Consider the following 8,135-nt stretch of genomic DNA (forward strand, 5'->3'; position numbering starts at 1 on the left):
TCGGATTTCGGGGTACGACGGGCCCCGTCCCGTCATATGTTTATGTTTTCATTCTGTAGAGGTCCGTAGACATGTATAGCGGGTTCTCATACGTTTTGTAAGTTCGTGTATGTCGGGGATCAGATGTGTACTATGTGACTACTCGACCCGCGCTCGTGCGTCATACTCCCTCTCGGCGTCATCCGATAATATTTTTAATTATTATATATGTTTATTTGGCTATTATGCTTATGGGGTACGGGTACGTATGAGTGCCCAACTCGGGCACGAGTCACGGCCTATGGGGTTGGGTCGTGACATAGGGATTGTGTGATCGTAGTTTGCGATCGTCGTACTAATGCTGATCTACATGAGTTAGAGATGCTAGATTTTGACGTCATTATGGGAATGGACTAGCTAGCCTCTGTTACGCTAACGTTGATTGTAGAACAAAGGCACCAATTCCGCCAGGGGAACCAACAGTTAGAACGGAAAGGCAATACGGCATCTCCGAGCGGTCGATTTATCTCCTACCTCAAAGCGAGAAAGCATGATCGCTAAAGGCCACATTTATCTTTTGGTTCGAGTTCAAGACATAGAAGCAAAACCCCCAACCCTTCAATCCGTCCCCGTAGTGAATGAATTTCCGTACGTATTCCTGCACTAACTCTGTAAGTTTCTTCCGCAGCGGGAGATGGAGTTCACTATCACGATGTTGCTCGTTACTAAGCCCATATCTATTCACCCATATCGAATGGCCCCTTTGCAATTCAAAGGAGTTAAAAGCGCAATTGGAAGGATTTGCTTCTAAAAAGGCTTTATTAGGCCAAGCTCGTCGTCATGGGGAGCGCCTCGTGTTATTCATGAGAAAGAAAGATGGTTCCTTAAGAATGTGTATCGATTATAGGCAACTAAACAAGGTGACCATAAAGAATAAGTACCCTTTCCAAGGGGATCGACGATTTATTTGACCAATCGCAAGGTGCCAAATGGTTCTCAAAGATAGATCTAAGATCGTGTACCATCAAGTTGAGGGTAAAGGAAGAGGACATTCCAAAGACAATTTTCGTAACGAGGTACGGCCATTATGAGTTTCGGGTAATGTCATTTCGGCTCCGACCAACGCTCCGCGATATTCACGAACTCGATGAATAACGTGTTCGGCTCTTTTGCATTTGTTCGTGATCGTGTTTATTGATGACATTTTGGTGTGTATTCCCCATCGAGGCGTGAGCATGCAGACCATTTGCGTACATCGTTCTGGAATCCTTCGAGCTCGGAGTTATATGCCAAATTCTCAAAACGTGAACTTTGGTGAATTCTCGTGACTTTCCGCGTCACATTATTTCCGTTGACGGTATTCGGGTAGATACGCGAAGATTGAAGCCGTGGAAGGATTGGCCAAGGCCAACAACGCCTTGCGCAGGTCCGTAGTTTCGGGTTTGGCCGGTTACTATAGAAGGTTTGTAGAACCATTTTCTTCCATCGCAAGCTGACCATTAACGAAGCCGACTCGAAAGCGGCAAGTTTCGAAATGACGGATACGAGTGAGCGTAGCTTTTCAGAATTGAAAAATAGGTTGACTTCGGCACCGGGCCTGACACCTTCGAAGGATCGGAGGGGCTTTGTTATTTACCGTGATGCTTCAGTGTCGAACTAGGTTGCGTGTTGATGCGGAAGCATGGTAAAAGTAATTCGCTTACACCATACCAAACGATTCGAAACACGAGAAGAATTATCCAACCCATGACTTAGAATTGGCTGTTATTCACGCATTAAAGATATGGAGGCACTATTTATATGGTGTCCATGTGGATATTTATACGTATCATAAGAGCCTACAATATATCTTCAAACGAAGGAGCCGAATTTACGCAAAGACGGTGGCTAGAATGCGAAAGGATTATGATGTTGACATCCTATACCATCCAAAGAAAGAAAATGTTGTAGCAGATGCTCTTAGCCGTAAATCTATGGGGCGAACTTGGACAGTATGTACAACCGTAAAAGGTGGAGATGGTTCGTAAGATTTACTCACCAGCTAGCCTTGGAGTCCGTTTGGCTAGTTCGGAGATAGTGGAGTTTCTCTCGTGGAGTCGCTAAGTCCTCTATCATAGAAGAGGTAAAGAGATGTCGGTACGAGGACCACGTTCTCGGGCACAAGATAGAGATACGGCTCTTCAAAAGTAGAAGACCCCATTTGAGGTGACACTCGACGAGTACTACGATATAGAGGTAGATTGTGTGTACCCGATGTTGCCGGGCTACGAAGATAGGTCATGGGTGAGGCATATTATGCCCGTTATTCTGTACATCCGGGGTCAACAAAGATGTATCATGACCTCATATGCTTATATTGGTGGGATGGCATGAAAAGGGACATAGCGGAGTTTGTTGCTCAATGTCCAAATTGTCAGGAAGTCAAAACAGAGCATCGAAGCCGGGGAGGATTACCGCAAGCTATAGAAATCCCCACCTGGAAATGGGAGGCAATTAATATAAATTTCATTATAGGCTTACCTCGTTCCCGGCGTAAATATGATTCTATATGGGTGATAGTTGATAGACTCACGAAGTCCGCTCATTTTTTGCCAGTCAGAACGACATATTCAGCAGAAGATTATGCAAAGTTATATATCAAAGAGATAGTGCGACTTCACGGGGTTCTAGTGTCTATTATTACGGATAGAGGAGCACAATTTACGGCTAATTTCTGGAGATCCTTTCAAGAAGGCTTGGGAACGCAGGTGAAACTCGGACAAAGATTCCATCCGCAAATCGATGAGAGTGCAGCGCACTATCCAAACCCTTGAAGACATGCTAAGGGCATGCGTGCTAGATCTTGGAGGCAATTGGGATGATCACCTGCCACTTATTGAATTTGCGTACAACAATAGCTATCACTCTAGCATTCAAATGGCCCCATATGAAGCTTTGTACGGGAGAAAGTGTAGATCGCCTATTGGATGGTTCAAAGTAGGAGAGGCACAGTTAGTAGGCCTAGATCTGATTCAGCAAGCGGTAGAAAAGGTCAAGCTTATTCAAGAACGGCTACTTGCGGCTTCAGTCGCCGAAAAATCCTATGCGGACAACCGTCGGTGAAATTTGGAATTCAAAGTCAATAATTGGGTGTTCTTGAAAGTGTCACCGATGAAAGGGGTGATGAGATTTGGTAAGAAAGGGAAGCTCAGTCCTCGTTATATTGGACCTTACGAGATTGTGCGCAAAGTAGGCCAAGTAGCATATGAGTTGGATTTACCTCCGTAATTAGAATGGGTCCACCCGCATTTCATGTATCCATGCTACGCAAGTGTGTTGGAGATCCTCCGTGATCGTGCTCGTGGACGACGCACAAGTCACATAGAGAAATTGTTATGAGGAAGTAACGGTTATTCGGATAGGCAAGTCCGAAGGCTTAGGACCAAGGACGTAGCTTCAGTCAAAGTTTTGTGGAGGAATAATAACAGAGAAGAAATGACTTGGGAAGCTGAGGAAGAAATGAAGTCTAGGTACCCGCATCTATTTCAGCCTCCAAAAGATATGCAAATAGAGCCCTCAGTACCCTCAGGTATGTAATGTTTCTCCAAATGATTCTTTGACCGAATTTTGGGTTGTTATGACAAGACGATAGTGGTACAGTTATAGGGAAAACTCTAGTAAATTTTTAGGTCCCTAAAAGTCTAACATTCGAGGACGAATGTTCCTAAGGGGGGAGGAATTATTACACCTCGAAGTTTATGTACGTTGAGATTCGTCAGGTGTTAGCTATTTAACTGCAGACACCGGAGTTATTGTCGAGAAGATGCAAGATCATAGGTGCTCATTTTACAATTATAAGAGTCCGAGTTCGCGTAACAGGTTATAGAAAGACTGAAAAACAAGTGAACTAAGGAGATTAAGCTTCTGAGACTTTGAAGGAAAGTTGGGCAAGGTTTGGTACGGAAGTTTTGGTCTAATCCGGAGAAAGAATATCTTTAGTATAGGAAGAGTTTTGAAGTGGAACAAAAGTCTAAAGTGAAGTTCGGGAAGTCTAGTTTCCAACGCAACAAGCCTCTCCTCAATCGGACATCGGGGTAAAGAGATATGGACGTTACAAGTCGGGCTGGCAGACCAGGAAAATGGTCTGCTCGAACGCGCCAGGGAGTGGCGCGAACGCGCTATAGGCCAAGGGCCAACACAAAGCGAACGCGCCACCACGAGGAGCGAACGCACTGAGTAATTTTGAGGATCGGGTTCGGGGGGAAGGTTATAGTATAAGGGTGTGATAATAATAATACACATATGACATTTGGAGACCATATGGTGTAAAAAAGCCGTACGTTGCTTAATGGAAGCCCTCGTTACTGTAAGCTAATTGGGGTCCACATGTCGGGGTTTCATAAAGTACATATGAAGAGACATATGGTTAGTACAAGGAAAGTTGAGCAAGTCTTAAGAAGGACCCTTAAGCCAAATATGGGCATAGGCCCTCCAAAAGGACGATTTAAGGAAACATTTTCGGATGATCTGACTTGGAGGGGCCAAAACGACATTTTAAGTTTGGAACCAAGAAAAACACCAAGAATAAAAGTTGTATATAATTTAACGAGATTTCCAACCATATGTCGTGGGCCCTCACACGATATCGGGATCAAGAGTTATGACCTTTTTACTGAACGAACGCGCAATCAGAAAATTTAGACCTGCGCGAACGCGCCTGTGCCGGGGGCGATCACGCCGAAGGTTTTTTATGTCGGTCCAGGAGAACCTGGACCGTTATAAAAGGGGGATCCCCATTTTTCAGCCAAATACACCCAAAAACATCCCAAATTCTCTCCGGAAAATTTCAACCTTCCCACACCCACTTTTTAGCCCAAACCAGGTATAATTTCCAAATTTTGATCCGGATAGCGTATAGTTATTGGTGCAGAATCATATAGCGGTGTGTTGTGGCCTAAACTTAGGGTGGAAAAGTGAAGATACAATAATATTAACGAGAGAAAGGTATGGATCTCTTCCTATTTATGTTGATACTGGCTTATTTACAAAGATAGAACGGTTAAATGGTTGTATAGTGAGTTGATTAGTCATGGAAGTGGGGAAACAGCGTGTGTGCTGTTTTATGGAATACTTTGATATGGGAAATGATATTATTGATGTTGGTATTGTTATTGTTATTGTTGGTTGATGAACTAAGAATTCGGGCTGGGCACATAAACAGGGGAGATGCTGCCCGATTTTCGATAGAATATAAGATAGTTTAAATTGGAACTTGGGATAAGTGTGTGATAAGGAGACTAACATTAGTGTGAATCCTCTCGAATGTAGATTTACGAGCTCGGGCGGATAAACATAGCCATTAGGAGGTCGAGCAGGTATGTTAAGGCTCGTCCCTTTCTTTCAAAGGGATGACTCCTATGTTACGATTTCATAAATGCTTCCATAACTTCGTTGTTTTCAAAAGTTAGAAGTCTATGATTCCAAGGCATGATTCCTTTTCCCGATAACCCAAAAATGCTTTCCAAAATGTCCGTATATTTTCAAAACGGAGGTTTGTGACTCCGTAAGCTTTTATGACAACAACGATGGATATGTTTTACAATGACAACGATGATGTCAAAGATGAGAATAGTTTCCTACGATGAATATGACGATGATGATTCCATGTTTAAAGGTTCCAAGTTTACGATTTCAATGACGATATAAGAATGTTGAGCAAATTCTTGATTTCTCAATTTTATTCATGGATGATGACTATTTTTAAAGATTCCAAAGTATATGAATTGACGCCTTATGAGATTTATGATCCTATTCTATGCTTTCTCTTGATGTTATTCTTCATTGATAGTCTCACCTTATAATAATTGTTCCTTCAAGGTGAGACAAAGCGATCATGATTATCCCATAATACAATCGGAGGTTACCGACCTTACGTCACTCCGATAGATACATGACTTTCTTTGGGCTCTCATGTACGCTCGCTTTATATGATTATATGACATATGTATATGTATATGGGAAAAAGGGAGAGCGTTATATACGCGTAACCACCGATCGCTGGTATATATGGCATGATACCGTCCCGGACGCGGGATGCCGGACGCGGGATATATGTATATGGATCGGGGCCGCACGTTCCGGCAATATATTATATGGATCGGCCCGCACGTTCCATGACAATATACTATATGGATCGGGCTGCACGTTCCGCAGCAATATAGTGTATATATATATATATGGATCGGGCTGCACGTTCCGCAACAATATAGTGTGTATATATATGGATCGGGCTGCACGTTCCGTAGCACTAAGCATGCATGGTACCCGCCTAAAAGGCACTCAGATGTACCGGTTACTCTTTTATCTCATGATATGCTCTATATTTCTGTTATGTTACTATTCATGCTTTGTATCCTTTAATATGTTATTACTCATGCCTTACATACTCCGTACATTACTCGTACTGACGTCCTTTCTCGTGGCGCATCTGATCCCTAGGAGCTCCACCAGCGGCACATTGAGAGCGCTCCAATTGTTCCGGAGCTTCAGTTTATCGGTACTACTTTTGTGTACATATTTGGGAACGGTGGAATCCGGCCCCTACTTGTGGATATATGTATCTTATTTAGAGGCTCGTAGACAAACGTGTACCGCCAGATGTTTCACAGTCTTGTTCGTCCTTGTGTTTGTATAATATTTTAGTAAAGCTTACTGACATTCGTTCACGAGTATGCTATTGATGATTGTGTTGAGTAAGATATGATTGTATCGTCCATATGGCCCACTCAGTAGTAAGAACAGAATACGAGATAAGAGGTGCCCGGTATGGTAGTATCGGGTACCCATCACGGCCTCTAGTGGGGTAGTGACATGGGATGCCGCCAATGACGCATCCATCTTCAACCATTTTCTTGATCTTCAATGACTTAATGAAATGGATTCTTCCAATTCAAACTCATCACCATCTGAGGACTTTAAGGTCAAAAACCTCTTCTCTGTGGTTGGTAATGCTGACGCTACCATTGTTCCAAATTTTGGGTTTGCGACTATGCGCACTACTTTTAATTCTATAATAGTGTAATTGGTAAGTCCTAATAAATATTTTTAAGGTTATTAGTTTCTCTGCACGTGCTTTGCACGTGTATGCGGAATTATGTAGTATATGATTTTGTAAGATAATATTAATATATTAAAATAAACATTTAATTAATGCACCAATATCCGCCATGAAAGGGTTGAGCCATAACAAATGAGAAGCTATCACGCTTAACTCAAACATCTTGACAAAGGGCTGAGTCCCACCAAGTGAATTCAATGCACTGAGCTCACCTGGCCGTTTGCTGCATGGGTAATGGAAGTCATCGGTGAAATTTAACCTTAATTTAATGGGCTACTTTCGCTTTTAAAAATAATTAAATATTTTTTGATAGAAAAATGTTCACTGCATTAATGGAATACTTACAAGATCTATTTACAAACTGTCATCGAGGGTATTTCGACATAACATCCAATTATACGCAATATCTCAACACAAATTTCAATTTTAGCAGACCAACAAGCAAAGCAACAAATCCCATCATCTCCAATCTTCTCTCAAAAATATTTCACAAAAAAAATTCTCTCTAGATTTTGTATTTTTTATGTATATATCTTCAGGAAACTTAGAGAGCCCGTAGACCTTGTCATTCTAGATGTCACATACAAGAAAGCTAATATAAAAGTTTTTGTGAATAATTAGTGTTGGATCATCATATGGTTAGGAGCCAAGTTTCTTTCCACAAAAAGAAAAATAATGGCATACATTTCACGATCATTCATGCCACAAAAAGTTAGTAAAAATTATACACGTTCTTCGTATTTTATTGGGATTGCACAAGCATAGGGTTAATAGGCTCATATAGGGGTGCACATTAGGTTTTTTATTTGGTTTTACATTATTCAGACTTAGTTTTTCATTTTGATCAAATGACATCCAATCCAAACCAAAATAAATTTGGTTTGGCTAATTTCTGATCTCAGTTTCTTCTATGGTGTGAAATCAGTAATGATATTGAATATCTCTTGAATAGACTCAATGACTTATGCTTGATCCTGTCACCTACTGCCTCAACACAAAAATCGAGCAGACCCTTGATGTCAAGGAAATTTTCGGACGATAAGACGTTAAAGAGGGTTTT

Source organism: Lycium ferocissimum, chromosome 9 (assembly GCF_029784015.1).
Source record: "Lycium ferocissimum isolate CSIRO_LF1 chromosome 9, AGI_CSIRO_Lferr_CH_V1, whole genome shotgun sequence".
In the NCBI taxonomy this organism is placed as follows: domain Eukaryota; kingdom Viridiplantae; phylum Streptophyta; class Magnoliopsida; order Solanales; family Solanaceae; genus Lycium; species Lycium ferocissimum.